The sequence below is a fragment of the Poecilia reticulata genome, chromosome 2, assembly GCF_904066995.2.
Source record: "Poecilia reticulata chromosome 2, P_reticulata-male-v2, whole genome shotgun sequence".
NCBI lineage: Eukaryota > Metazoa > Chordata > Actinopteri > Cyprinodontiformes > Poeciliidae > Poecilia > Poecilia reticulata.
The window spans coordinates 12,152,185-12,168,097 of NC_088831.1; the positions used below are offsets into that span (position 1 = coordinate 12,152,185).

The window sequence follows — 15,913 nt, forward strand, 5'->3', positions numbered from 1 at the left end:
ACAGTTCTCCTCCAGTCAAACCAACACACCATCCAGTGAACCAGATAAATCTCTGGGTGAGCAATTAAGAATGGTGCATTAAAAGTGTTAAGATGACAGGGCAAATACTGCCTTAAAATTTTAATTTTAATGCAATATTAAAGATCTGTTTGTTGCATAGGTAGCACTATCTGGATACTATTCACAACTTCTTTATATGTTGTCTTAAAATTATGAAGCCAAAAAAAATGAACAGAGGTAAGATGGTAAGAACAGATTGCATCCAAAAAACAAATGATTTTACTCTGAGTAGTTTGATTTATTAAAAGCTTTTCCACACCGTCTTTCAAATATTTTGTAAATAATGTGGTTACTATTTGGAACACATTTTACAAATTTCTAATTTAATTTATTTTTGTATTATTGGGAACCTAATTCCATGTGTTTTCTTATGTTTATGACAGTTTCCTCAGCTCAGCCACCCTTTGATGTGCCATTGCTTCAACATGACCATGACATGAACAGCTGGAACTGTTCTCCGCATCAGAAACTGTGGATGAGGGCAGAGCTGCAAGATCTTGGCCTGTGGCCTGGGTCTCGTCCTGTGCGAAATGTTGGAAATGCAATTTCCCTCTGGCGTCATCCTCCACAGCCTGAGCTCATAGACACAGTGGCTGAGCTCCCGTTTCAGCTTCACCCATTCCTTATTTGGAAACCTGAAAATGAAATCATGTCAAGGCTTTAAAATAACTACAACCTCCCATGTCTTCATGGATGTCCTCAACCATAAGTTGTTTCCACTGGTGTGGGCCGACCTCAGGTGATTGTTGGGACCAGTGGGCAATATTACATCCTGTCCTCTAGACTTTTCTGCAACTCTTGTCGGAAGACCTGCTTTGCTGACAGTCTTCGTTGACTGGAGAAGCTGCCCAGAAGATTCACCAACCTGCTGCCTGCATTTCTTACAAGAAGGCCATCTGTAAGTCAATCATGGATGAACTCAGACGCACTGGAAAGTCACCTGCAGATATGGCCAAGCAGTGAATGAGCTCATGCATCTCAAACATGAACGAGCTCATTTAGCTTACATTGAGAGCGTCTGGGATGCAGAGGCTGGGGTACAGGGACAGAAAACCATTGGGCAGTTCTTCAGAAAAAGCCACACACCATATCAATTCAACTCCTACAAAGATCCAAATGACTGGTGTGGTATCTCTGTGTCTGCCTTCTACCTCACAGACTGTTTGCTAGAGGAGTACAGATCTCAAGAGCCAGCTTTGTCAAGACTCCTTCAAGGCACATTTCGGCAGGTCTGATCACACAAGGAAGGTACCACGAAAGGTCACTCTAGCATCTGGAACCATGTCCAGCTAAGCAATTATGAAGGAACACTGATTAATCGTCTCCTGGGTTATGTGAGAGATCCTGAGAACCAATGTACCAAGGACTGGCCAAGAGTTACGATGACACTGGAGAAGGCAGGCATTCTCCAGTGTGGACATGGGTGGACAGGTCTGAACAGCCATCCACTGCTTTTCAAACTGCAACAAATGTGGTTCACATGTGAGACATACAGAAAAATAATTTTTTTTAGGGATTGCTATGATTCTTTCAAGGTCACAAACTGCATCCCTGGTGAGTATTTAAAAGCCAGTCTTGCTGTTAAAAACAAGACTGGCTTGCCCGGAAAACAACCCCTTCCATTGTAGCTGCGGCTACTTCAGGACCCCTGACTAATACTTGTGCCTCAAGGTCTTGCTATAATCACAACATTGTAGTGAAGCTGGACTTGATCCACTGTTTGCAGTGCTTTTCATGGGAGTGCACAATGGAACATCACCTTCTTCTCAGCACTTTCTGCCAGCTCCTCTCTGCTGCTTTCTCTGTGGTGGATCAGGAGGATCTGAAGAAGCTCAAGAACGCCCACGTATCCTGTGGTATTGTGCCACCCAATCCAACCAAGCAACATATCCAGGAGCACTGCAGGACCAAAATACCACTGCACACAGAGCCACTAGACAGAGAGGAGAGAGTTATGAAACATTTTCACCTGGTCAAGGATCCCAATGACCATCAGATTAATTGAAATTTTATTAATGTTGACATATTTAACCAAAGGTCCCCATCTGGATTCCGGTGCGATGTACTACTACTCGGTTCAAACCAAGCCGATTGTCCTCTGATGATGTTTGAGTAGAAATCATTGTGGGTACCATGGTCATTGATTTCACTGGTGCCTGAGGGTGGTTGCCTAGGGGGGGGCATAGGATAATTTTTTCCCTCAGATGAAAGGATTGTCAGAGAGGGTTTTTCGATCCTATACCAATGGAACCTATGACCATGGGAGAGCAATGCACTACGGATTAACTAGAAAATAAGTGTACTTATTTTAGGGGGGAACGTTGAAGAATATAATTATGTTAACAGTTGGAAGCCATTGGTCAGACGGTTTCCAATACACAATAGCAGACTGAAACTGTATAATTGCTCGAAGCCAGAAGCGGGAGACAAGACATTTTGGATTCTGAGACAATGAAAATGAGATGATGAAAATGTAATATGTGATTCCGCAGATGTGCATTAAATGTCTTCCTGGTTGTCAGTGAGCCGGAGAGAATGGAGTTTTGTGTATTGTCTCTTAATTCATGAGTTTAGCACCTTTGAATTCCTCCATAGGATCACTGGCCAGGAAAAGTACCCTGCACTCCAGATCTCAAACAGGGACAACGGAGAACAATTTAGACTGGGGTACGCAGATCCCGGCTGCTGGCCAGTATCTTTTGACTGGGACAAGCATAGGTCTTTGAAAAGGGGAGTAACACCTCATTCACAGCTTCTTCTGCCATCACCCAGCAAAAAAACACAAGAAAACATATCAAAAATGATTCACCACACCTTCAGTAGAGCACCAGTGGTTAAAAAGGTTCTGCAAGTCAAGCACAAACTCCAAAATGGTTTTGTTGTTCCCCACATTTCCCACTGCAAAAAAGATGTTGGTAAGCTTCAGAAACCAGTTCGTAAGCTTTCATAATAGCAGGTCTCACCTTTTTGACTGAGCTTTTTCTGTTAAAATGCACTAAAGCAACAAAGTGCGTTCAGCATTCTGCCAAAGAAATGAACAGTCTAAAGCAGGGGTGGGCAATCCTGGTCCTCGAGGGCCGGTGTCCTGCAACTCTTAAGACGTCTCCCTGGTCCAAGCCACGTGAATCCAACAGCTGAATCACCTCCTAAGCGCAGTCAGTTTCTCCAGAGTCCTGCTAACGACCTCGTTATTTGACTCAGGTGTGTTGAAGTTGAGACTCATCTAAAAGTTGCAGGAGACCGGCCCTCGAGGCCTGGAGTTGCCCACCCCTGGTCTAAAGGGTCCAAGATAATGTAGTGCTGACCACTCTGGAGAAAACAGGCTCAAACTTTCCTGTCAGAGTTTTCTCACTAACTTCCTAACCAAAGCTAACTAAAACGCACCCCTAGTCTTCATGTGGCTTCCGGCGGGTCCTTATGCACCTTAAACCAGTGGGCATGAAGAGCAACCTGCAAGCAGGCGACCCCACAAAATCCCATGGACGTACTCCCGAGACAGCTGTCCAAAGACAACTGACGCTAACCAGTCCCCACAACACTAGCAAAAGAAAAAAAACTGACACAACCTAAAGAGGATGTGCCACTACAGCCTACCTGAGAAAACTCCCCACAAAGGAAACTTCTCCTAAAGTGGCAACACATACTTTAACCTAGTGATGGGCTATCTGAATCCTGGCTTCGAGGCTTGTACCGAGTAAAAAGGGGGCATGTCCGACGAAGCCCCGCTTCGAGGCTTGTGTCGTCTTGCTGAAAACCACGTGACTGGCAACAAACGAGGCCTCGCATTGCCTGGGTCACGTGACTGCTTCATTTTGCGTGTCGGTTTTCAAAATAAAAGCGCGATGAGCCGCGCTGCATCATGGGTTGGTGTTCATTTGGTCTCGCATCAGAGGAGAATATTTGTCTTCAGTGGCCAAAATAAAATGAACATTGACCAACATATTTGATGTGTATTGATGATGGTACTCATCAAAATTTAATGTTTGTTACTGGTTTTCTCAATTGTAGATTATGTTTTTTTTTATGACTTTATATTTTTGTGATTTTATGATGTAAATCTCTTTGAACTGCATTGTTGCTGAAATGTGCTACACAAGTAAACTTGATTAATTGTCTGAAATGGAGCCAGCAAGAGGAAAATCTGACACCTGGGAATACTTTGAGATGGTCCTCACAATTAAATTCTTCTTAGATAATAATTAGCCCCTCCACCTCCCAATTTCTCACCTTCTGCAAAGTACCATTATTATTTGTAGTCTAATTAGCAAAGACATATCTGTCTTTCACAGCAGAAACAGATTTAATGGTGTTGCAGAACTAAAATTTAACATCTCGCCAAATATAAGGGATCAGAGCCAATTATAAATCAAAGAAAAAGCAAACGCCCCAACATGACTGCACTCCCAAGACACTAAAACATCAAATGTCTTTATTGTCAAATCAGTCTGGACATAAAAGAAAACCAACACAACCACTGACCTTCAACATAAACCAGGATTAGATTGGCTCCAAATCATTTTAATAATTGAAGCATGTGACAATTAAATATGGTTTCATTGATTCTCCTGTTACTAAATATGAGTTTGATGAAAACTTTGTGACAATATTGCATTTAGTACTTTTTGGAAGTATGATCCAACTGAGTGACAAGGCTGTTACAGTTTCACCAGCAGATGTCACTAGTGAGCAATGACTTAAGCATCGAGTAATGAACTTTTTGCAAAGCAAAGGGCTGGAAAGGTTCATTGCTTCATGAGGCTTCATTTGCCCATCACTACTTTAACCTGGGACCCAAACAAAGTAGGCCAAAGAACAGATTCTCCCCTAATTCCAGCAAAACAATTTACTTAAACATAACCAAACCAAATCCAACAAAATACAAGAACTGCTTGCTAAGGGCAAAGCATGAGCAGCTACTTGGTGTGAGGAGCTGCCAGGTTTTAATAGGTTGGGAACATTGGCCCAGGTGCTCCCAGTCAAGGCCTAACTGCAAGCCACACCTAATTTACCTGAGAAACAAAGACAGTTAATCACAAATGACAGGGGTCGTCGCAACATTAAGTCACTTTTGTGTTCCTGGGAAACTGTTGACCTAATCACCATGATAATGGGTCAGAAGAAAGATAAGTTGCTCTGACATGCTTTAAGTACAAAACCTTTTCATTGGAGAGTGTGGCCATGGGGTCATGGCAAAGTCAGATTTCACAGCTTTGCCATCCATTAAGCAATGTCATGCAGTTGCCAAAAGTTGCCAAACACTGGGCAAAACCTGATAATGCAGACCAGTAGAAAATCTGACTCAGACAGAAAAATTCATACGCCTCCCTGAGGGTTGGTTGGGCACGATGACACCCCTTGATAAATTGTCTGACACCTCCTCGTTAGTATAGTGGTGAGTATCCCCGCCTGTCACGCGGGAGACCGGGGTTCAATTCCCCGACGGGGAGAATCTAACTTTTTTTTTTTTTTTTTGGCAAACTACACCCTATGCTCGTATGTAGGGTCCAGTGGCAGCTCCTCGTTAGTATAGTGGTATACTACTAGTATAGTAGTTTTTATATAACACAAGTAAAAAAAAAGAACAAACTGCATTGGCCGGGAATCGAACCCGGGCCTCCCGCGCGGCAGCTGAGAATTGTTTAGCTAAACGGCCCTAAACCGTTTCCCATTCATTTCCAATGGTAGTCCTAAACCACTACGGACGCAATATATTTTTGACCACTAAGCCGTGGTGGCGCTGTTCAATCTTATGTCCGGGGGTGACACACTTGGATTCAGAGGAAGACAACTTTCCGGCTGTTAGACTGAGATTTTTAGGACAAATTACCGGCGTTAAGCGGAGAGGAGGAAAAATATCAAAGAAAAGCGATCTTCACATCCATCCTTCTTCATTTTAATAGGTAAGTGATGCCGATGGATATAAAACATGTTTATCGTCACGGTCGCGTCTTTTCGGCCGAATATATTACATGTAGCGGTAGCGTTACTTTCTACTACTTCGGTGTCTGGCGTTATCTAGTCATATAATTTGTTTTCTGATTTAATGTTATGTTTGGTTTATGTGTCGGTGCCTGACACTGAAGCTGAATTAAAATCATGCTGATGTCTGAAGTATTATGACACTGCCTAACAAACCGCAACTATTGTCATTGCTACTGTATGTATAGTATGTTTGACTATCGTATCATGTCAAACATGTGTGATGATGATAAAGTCAGCATTTTTACTAAATCATATATTCCATTTCAATCTGTGTTAATTTTTTGTGAGATGATCAAACACGTCTCTTTTAAATCAGATTATACTCGTAAATGGGGATCTGATTACAGCAGAAGTAAATAAAAACATAGATAAAAATTATATCTTATGTCCCTCCTGTCTTTGGCTGTATTTGTTTTAATACATTTCTAATTAGGCCTCTTCCAGACTCTAGATAAAATATTTTTTTCCACAACAAAACCTTGTTTTATTTATATTTCATATAAAATTGGAATTTAATTAAAATGTACTCTTCTACATTGATTAGCTCTAATGTATTAATCATAACATTTAAAGAAAATGTATTTCAAAGTTTTTAAAGTATTTTGTTTAACACCTGATCCATCCTTTTTTGCTCCATACTAGGTCAAAATGCAGAAGACCATTTTTTATCCAGGGAGACTAAGTGTGGTTTTCCGCAAGGGACCCCTTGGCTTTCTTCTCCAGGATCCCTCTCCTGAGGCCAAGAAAATAAAAAATAATCCCAGTCTGTGGGACAAGTCTGAGCCCAAGAGAGAGGATGTTGTGCGGCAGAATGCTTTGACTGTGGTCCGGGAAAGAGGAGGGATGTCACAGATGTGTCAGAGGTCCTGGGAGATTACAGCCTCCAATTTGGGAAATATAAAGGGAAGAGTTTCCGATGGCTCTTAGAAAATGATGCAGGTTACACTTTGTACCTCATCAGAAACCTTCAGGAGGAGGAGGAAGCTGGGATCTGTATAACTGAGAGCCTTAGCAAAGTAAGCCTCCTTACTTTTGTGAAATATGCTCTCAGTTTTAAAGAAATTAAAGATGCCCTGGAATATGAAGCCAGCAGAGACAATGTTACAGCAGCCTGTTCTGAACATGACCAGCTGGTTGGTTTTGGTTCTCGGGCCAAGAGCACGTGGAAGGAAATATGGGATGGTAGAGAAGATGGTTATGCTGCTTCATAGTGAAGAAGAGCTGCCTTCCTGGGACCAGGATGAAGAAGCTGCAGCAGTACCTGCTCAAGAGACAACAGTCCTCCTCCAGTCAAACCAACACACCATCCAGTGAACCAGACACATCTCTGGGCGAGCAATAAAGAATGGTGCATTAAACGTGTTAAGATGACAGGGCAAATATTGCCTTAAAAATTAAATATTCCTCCCAGATTGATCCTTAATTTTATGTATACAATTATTATTATTTTGTCTCTTATAGTGATGGAGGAGGACGAAGGATTGGAGGCTGCAATGCTAAACATCTCACCCTCTAAAATCTTGAGCAGTAAACAGATTATGGTTTTGTTTGCTGAAAGTCTAAAATATGTTCTGCTTGCACTTAGTTTCTCTCACACATTTATCTCTGCGTATCCAGTGTCAGGGTCATCGGAAACAGAGAGAACCCCAGTGTCAAAAGCATCTTCAAGAGCAAAGACAGGTTTTTCTTAAAATAGGAGGTTTCAGAACTGGAGTATTATTCTCTCTTACGATGAATAACCCTCCAACCCTGAGCCTTGACCATGTTCCTGTGTTCTGGCCACGTTCCGGTCAAGTTCCTGTTACAATATTGCTGTTTGCTACCGTTACTCTGCATGTCAAAGGACTATGAATTGATGGAGAGGCTGGTGAGTATAGATTTCAATTCTGGATGCTTTCCTCTTTTTTTTTTTTTTTTTTGAATTATTTGTTACTAACAGCATGTTTATTTAAGTGCTGTTGTTCCTCCTGCTAAGCTAAAGTCAAGTGTTCAATGTGGAGTTGTTTTGTTTCCCACATTTGGAAATGACTTCTATATTTTTAGAAGTCTATAAGCAGAAGGAATAAAAGTACAACTTTTTGAGTTTTCACCTACACCATTGTCGAGTTCAGTTGTGATTTACACAGTGACTGATATATTCTCTTTATTTAGGACCAACTGCAACAGTATCCAGGCCTTTGAGCATCAGGTGAACGGAATCCTCAACGTGCAGTAAAGAGTTTTAAATAATTGTAATAGAAATCTTACTTGTAATTTTAGGCAATAAACGTTCTTTTTTTTTACTTCCTTCTGATATTTACAGTCCTGGCAATCACACAAAGATGCTGTGGCCTTCCATCACAGCTGTCATTTATGGTGAGGAACAGCAAGTGCAAAAGAATCAGAGGTTAAAGTAGTTTAACTAATCTTAAAGATCTGTTTGTTGCATAGGTAGCATCACTATTCACAGCTACTTTATCTGTTGTTTTATATAATGAAGCCACAGAGAAATAACAGAATGAAACATTCTCTTCAGATTCCAGTGCAAGCGCAGCTTCACCACTGCACAGAGAGTCTTTCCTTTGCAGACAGTGCTGAAGACGGTAAGAACAGATTGCATCCAAAAAACTTTTTTATTTTATTTTTTACTCTGAGTAGTTTGATTATTAAAAGCATTTCACACTGTCTTTCAAATATTTAGTAATAATGTGCTACTATTTGGAAACATTTTACAAATTTGTAATTTAATTTTTTATTTTTGTATTACTGGAACCTAATTCCATGTGTTTTCATATCTTTCATATCTTTATTTTTACAGCTTCCTCAGCTCAGCCACCCTTTCATGTGCCTTGATTCAACATGATCATGAATGAACAGCTGGACTGTTCTCAGCATCAGAACTGTGGATGAGGACAGAGCTGCAAGATCTTGGCCTGTGCCTGGGCGTCCTGTGCGAATGTGGAAATGCAATTTCCCTCTGGCGTCATCCTCCACAGCCTGAGCTCATAGACACAGTGGCTGAGCTCCCGTGCCAACTTTTTCAGCTTCACCCATTCTTTATTTGGAAACCTGAAAATGAAATTATGTCGAGGCTGAAAATAACTACAACCTCCATGTCTTCATGGATGTCCTCAACCACAAGTAGTTTCCGCTGGTGTGGGCCGACCTCGGGTGATTGTTGGACAGTGGGCAATATTACATCCTGTCCTTAGACTTTGCTGTAGTCTTGTCGGAAGACCTGGTTTGCTGACATCCTCGTTGGCTGAGAAGCTGCCCAGAAGATTCACCAACCTGCTGCCAGCATTTCTTACTACAAGAAGGCCATCTGTAAGTCAGTCATGGATGAACTCAGACGCACCGGAAAGTCACCAGCAGATATGGCCAAGCAGTGAATGAGCTCATGCATCTCAAATATGAACGACTCATTTAGCTTATCTACAGGCCATTGAGAGCGTCTGGGATGCAGAGGCTGGGGTACAGGGACAGAGGACCATTGGGCAGTTCTTCAGAAAAAGCCACACACCCTATCCATTTAACTCCTATGAGATCCAAATGGCTGGTGTGGTATCTCTGTGTCTGCTTTCTACCTCACAGACTGTTTGCTAGAGGAGTACAGACGTCAAGAGCCAGCTTGTCAAGACTCCTTCAAGGCACATTTGGGCAGGTCTTCAGGTCTGATCACACCAGGAAGGTGGCACGAAAGGTCACTTTAGCATCTGGAATCATGTCCAGCTACGCAATTATGAATGAACACTGGTTAATGTCTCCTGGGTCATGGTTCAGTCAGAGAGTGAAAATCCTTGGAACCAATGTACCAGGGGATGGCCAAGAGGTACGATGAGCTGGAGTGGAGAAGGCAGGCTTCCACGGGTGACAGGTACGAACAGCCACCCACTGCTTTCATTGCTTTCAAACTGCAACAAATTCTGGTGTGTTCACATGAAGACGCATACAGAAAGACAACATCAAAAATGAAATATCACAAATATCCCAAATTAAAAATCATGTCTATTTAAAAAAATTAGGCAATGTGTATGTCCTTCCTTCCTTCCTTCCTCCTCCTTCCTTCCTTCCTTCCTTCCTTCCTTCCTTCCTTCCTTCTTCCTCCTCCCTCCCTCCCTCCTCCCTCCCCCTCCCTCCCTCCTTTGGGAAATGTTCACTAATTTTTCTGTTGATTGTTAAGATCCTTCATAATTTTTTAGGGATGCTGTGCTTCCTCAAGATCGAAGAATCCATCCCTGGTGAGCATTTAAACTGGGATGCCTGGAGAACAACCCCTTCCGTTGTGTCTGCAGCTACTTCAGGACCCCTAACAAACACCTGTGCCTCTAGGTCATGCTACAATTCAAACATTGTCGTGAAGCTGGACTTGTCCACTGTTTGCAGCGCTTCAAGGGAGTGCACATCAGAACATCACCCTCTTTTCAGCACTTTCTGTCAGCTCCTCTCTGCTGCTTTCTCTGTAGAGATCAGGAGGATCTGAAGAAGCGAAGGAGGCCTATGTGTCCTGTGGTATTATGCCTCCCAATCCAACAAAACAACACATCCGGAGCACTGCAGGACCAAAATACCACCTCCACAGAGCTGCTGGACAGAGTGGAGAGAGTCATGAAGCATTTCACCTGGCCAAGGATCCTAACGACGTCCCTCTGTTCAAGTTCTCTATGCTGAAGACGTGGCGCATTCACGAATACATTCTCAGAGGATGCTGAGTGACCCTGAGCTGTCTGAGGAATAATGTACAGACATGGTGGGACACTCAGCTCAACCATGTGCCAGGAGAAGTAGCAAAGGTCCCCATCTGGATCCTGTGCGAGGTACGTCTCAGCAAGAGGGCTACCATTTCCATCAGGCTCAGTGGGTAACTGAAATGTGGTCTCCACTGAGCTGTTCCAAGCACAGGGCATGACAGGAGTTGTGCGTGGAACTATCAGAGACTGGTGGACCTGAAGCAGCCTGGAGTTGTCCTTCCTGCTGTATTTGATCCAGCTTGATAGCTGAGTTAAATACATCTGCAAAAAGAATCACTGGCCAGGAAAGTACCCTGCACTTCACATCTCAAACAGGGACACTGGAGAAAGATTGGACTTGAGTACAAGAACCAGGGTGTCGGCCATACCTCTTGACTGGGACAGCACAAGTCTTTAAAAAGAGAGAAGGACCTCATTCAAAGCTATCACCCAAGACGAGGAAATACAACCTCCATCTGTAACTGTCCTCCACCTGCAGAGAGATCAGCCTCCCAACCGGCCTCTAGTCCTTCCTCTTGTGAAATTGCCCAAATTTCTCCAAAGGTGAGCAAACACAATGCTATGTATTGTTGTTATTACGCAGTTAGTCAGCCCGCCCACATCTCACCACACCACAATTCCCAGCCCAGTGTCAATAAATGTTGCAGCCTATTCCTAATAATTAGTGATCATTATACAACAATCAAGTTGTTACTGTCAATTCAAAGACACAAACCTAAATCTCTATAATGCATTATTACATCTAATCATCACGAATACAGAACATATATTTTTGATACACAGTACAGACATTTTACTCTTACATGTGTATATTTATACTTGTTTCTTAATCATCATTAAATCAATATACAAGATTTGCTGTTATTTCTCAGGCCTTTCTCAGCCTTTATTCCGTTTTCTGCGTGTACCTGGACAGATCTCACTCTCTTAACCAGTTTTCACGGCAGTATTTACATTTATGCGTTCAATTTTTGAATTATACCTTAGACTAATGATTTTTACTTCATTGTGTTTCAGAGACTTCACATCCTCTTCCTCTGAGGTCCTCACCAAGAAGTGCCCGCACTGACCTGTAAAGACAGGTGGGCGGTCTTTGTGTTAGACCACACACGGTGGACCCCACAAATGAAAGAGGCAATAGATGGCTTGCTCAGAAACACCATGGGGAAAAAGACATCCTGAAAGTGGTAGATCAGGAGTATGCACAGATGTTCATCAGACTGCCACGGATCCTAACAGCAGTTTCACCCAACTACTAAGCGACACATCTCTGGGTATGTGAAACATGTGGCAAAGCTACTTAACACCAGTTCTGCAATGAATACAAGCCCTGAGAAACTGCTGGACACACAGGAACTGTGGCACTCATTAACTGAGGGTCAGCCATCCAGTGTCATGTGACCGCCATCCAGCCCGATGTCTTCAACCCACCTACTCCCGCTTCAGCAACACCAATTACAGCCGAATCCCTAGAAAAAATAGTGGAGGGAATTTACAAAAGCAGAGTCAACAACCCGAGCAGCAGCAGAAGAAGAACAAACCAAAAGGTGTCTGTCTTGCGGACAGCCTAAGTCTCGTTATGAGACTTCTGGCTCCTCCGTTCACTTCTCTTTCAGCAGGCCCGTTAGTACTTTACTGCTCTAAAAAGGTTTATGACACATATGCCGCAGAAGGACTATCAACACCCAACATGACCTTCGAGGAGTTCTCCACCACCACCTTTTTCCAAAAGGAACTCCTGGAAACCAAAAGCGGGTGGATGAGAAGGCTGAAAGAAAAGAAAAAGAACAGAACCTCAGCCAACTGGCCGGGTTTGCAGGTTCTGCCACATGACCTCAAACAAGGTCCCAATAGCCCACACATCCACTCTGGTTCCCTGGTGTGGCAGGGAATACATATATTGTCCTGCAAAGGTTCTGTCCATGTACAAGTCTCAGGGTATGGCTAAGGAGATGACTTGGAAGGAATTCTGCAATCACCTTTTATGAGGCAGAGCGACAAAGATGGATGGCTGAAAAGAAAAAATAAATATTACATGGTTCTATTGAGATGTTTAGGTATTCTATTATTATTCTATATCCGTATATTTATATAGATAAAAAATCAAAATATGCTGTAAATATGGCAACTTTTGTATGTAAAAAGTTGAATATGTAAATATTTAAACTGTTGTTTTCTCTGTTAATACAAAGTAAATATAAATATGTCAACAAAGTGCTTCTTTTTACTAAATTACACATTATATGAGATCAATGTAAACTATGCATATGAATATAATTATTCACTGTCAATGTACATTTATACAAGATTAAGATCAGTTCAAAAACTATGCAAATAATGCATTGCTTTGGAACTGATCTTACAAACAAGATCAGTTCCAAAAATGGAACCATGTATTGGCGATAACCAATATGTTTAGATTGGTTATCACCATAACCACATATATGTGGTTATATTTACATATATACAGATAAGTAACTATGTAATTAGTGAATCTGAGAGTTCAGTGTGTTAATGCCACCCTGTGGAACAAGTTAAAGTTAAGTATATGCTGCTAAAAGAGTAATGACTCCTACTAGCAGTATATTATCATACATTTAATTATAATAATTAAAAACAGACAAATAATTATAAGGGAGTCACAATTAGTAAATCATTGTAGCTGTTTGGTTGTATAGTTTTAGACCAAACAATAATGCACAATGCCTGTATCAGAGGTCTTCTATTTTCTATCACTGCAATTTCAAACAATTACCAGAATTTGAAACAATTACAGTATAACGGCTGCAACATTATTGACACTGGGCTGGGAATTGAACCTGGACCCACAAAGACACAACCATTCCAGAGTCTTTGGTGATTGTTCCTTATTACATGAATAAGGAAATTTTTTTTACATTTTTCATAGAGTTATGTGGTTTTTCCATCTGTGGGTGGGAAGTAATTGTTTTCTAATAAATATGTATTTATTAGAATATAAACACTAAAAATAGAAAAGATTGGGTAAAGTAACATAAGCTTCTGCCAGAGCTGGGAGTCGAACTCGGGTCCTGCAGGTATGTCCTGTTTGCATGGTGACAGCGCATTACACCTATTCGCGGCTGGCCTCCCGCGTGGCAGGCGAGAATTCTACCACTGAACCACCAATGCCTACATACAATGAAATGCCGCCACAGGCAGACAAACATGTAGACAGACACGCAGGAGCTGTAGTAGGTCAGGAGTTTTTTAACAGGCGTGGCAAGTCACAGACATCATCTCCTCGTTAGTATAGTGGTGAGTATCCCAGCCTGTCACGCGGGAGACCGGGGTTCGATTCCCCGACGGGGAGTGAAACTTGTTTTTGTTTCCTTTTTAGTTGTGGAAGGTCCTTTACTTACCGTTTTAGTGCAATGAATATCATCAAGACAGACTTGTGGCAAAAACATCTAGTTCAAAATTATTGTTCACAGGACCAGCATTAACAACTTTATGCTAGTTTGAAGCTGCTGTTGAGCATGAGAGAGTGGCTTAATTAGGATTCTGAAACTGCTTAGACTTATTTCACAAGCATTGAATTTTTTAGCAAAATTTTGAGAAAAAGGTACAAAATTTGGGCATAAATGAAAAATATGTTGCATTGGCCGGGAATCGAACCCGGGCCTCCCGCGTGGCAGCTGAGAATTGTTTAGCTAAACGGCCCTAAACCGTTTCCCATTCATTTCCAATGGTAGTCCTAAACCACTACGGACGCAATATATTTTGACCACTAAGCCGTGGTGGCGCTGTTCAATCTTATGTCCGGGGGTGACACACTTGGATTCAGAGGAAGACAACTTTCCGGCTGTTAGACTGAGATTTTTAGGACAAATTACCGGCGTTAAGCGGAGAGGAGGAAAAATATCAAAGAAAAGCGATCTTCACATCCATCCTTCTTCATTTTAATAGGTAAGTGATGCCGATGGATATAAAACATGTTTATCGTCACGGTCGCGTCTTTTCGGCCGAATATATTACATGTAGCGGTAGCGTTACTTTCTACTACTTCGGTGTCTGGCGTTATCTAGTCATATAATTTGTTTTCTGATTTAATGTTATGTTTGGTTATGTGTCGGTGCCTGACACTGAAGCTGAATTAAAATCATGCTGATGTCTGAAGTATTATGACACTGCCTAACAAACCGCAACTATTGTCATTGCTACTGTATGTATAGTATGCTTGACTATCGTATCATGTCAAACATGTTGATGATGATAAAGTCAGCATTTTTACTAATCATATATTCCATTTCAATCTGTGTTAATTTTTTGTGAGATGATCAAACACGTCTCTTTTAAATCAGATTATACTCGTAAATGGGGATCTGATTACAGCAGAAGTAAATAAAAACATAGATAAAAATTATATCTTATGTCCCTCCTGTCTTTGGCTGTATTTGTTTTAATACATTTCTAATTAGGCCTCTTCCAGACTCTAGATAAAATATTTTTTTCCACAACAAACCTTGTTTTATTTATATTTCATATAAAATTGGAATTTAATTAAAATGTACTCTTCTACATTGATTAGCTCTAATGTATTAATCATACATTTAAAGAAAATGTATTTCAAAGTTTTTAAAGTATTTTGTTTAACACCTGATCCATCCTTTTTTGCTCTATACTAGGTAAAAATGCAGAAGACCATTTTTTATCCAGGGAGACCAAGTGTGGTTTTCACTTGTCTTTCTTATTCAGGATCCCTCTCCTGAGGCCAAGAAGATAAAAATAATCCCAGTCTGTGGGACAAGTCTGAGCCCAAGAGAGAGGATGTTGTGCGGCAGAATGCTTTGACTGTGGTCCGGGAAAGAGGAGGGGATGTCACAGATGTGTCAGAGGTCCTGGGAGATTACAGCCTCCAATTTGGGAAATATAAAGGGAAGAGTTTCCGATGGCTCTTAGAAAATGATGCAGGTTACACTTTGTACCTCATCAGAAACCTTCAGGAGGAGGAGGAAGCTGGGATCTGTATAACTGAGAGCCTTAGCAAAGTAAACCTCCTTACTTTTGTGAAATATGCTCTCAGTTTTAAAGAAACTAAAGATGTCCTGGAATATGAAGCCAGCAGAGACAATGTTACAGCAGCCTGTTCTGAACATGACCAGCTGGTTGGTTTGGTTCTC

The 15,913-nt window shown here is 41.6% G+C and overlaps 2 non-coding genes across 2 annotated transcripts; both read left to right on the forward strand.

Annotated features, from left to right (window-relative positions):
• The first annotated feature begins 5,435 nt into the window (after positions 1-5,435).
• Positions 5,436-5,507, forward strand: trnad-guc (transfer RNA aspartic acid (anticodon GUC)). The gene has a single exon. It is a non-coding gene; the product is annotated as a tRNA-Asp (tRNA).
• Positions 5,508-14,031: 8,524 nt separating this feature from the next.
• On the forward strand, positions 14,032-14,103 carry trnad-guc (transfer RNA aspartic acid (anticodon GUC)). The gene has a single exon. It is a non-coding gene; the product is annotated as a tRNA-Asp (tRNA).
• The last annotated feature ends 1,810 nt before the right edge of the window (positions 14,104-15,913 follow it).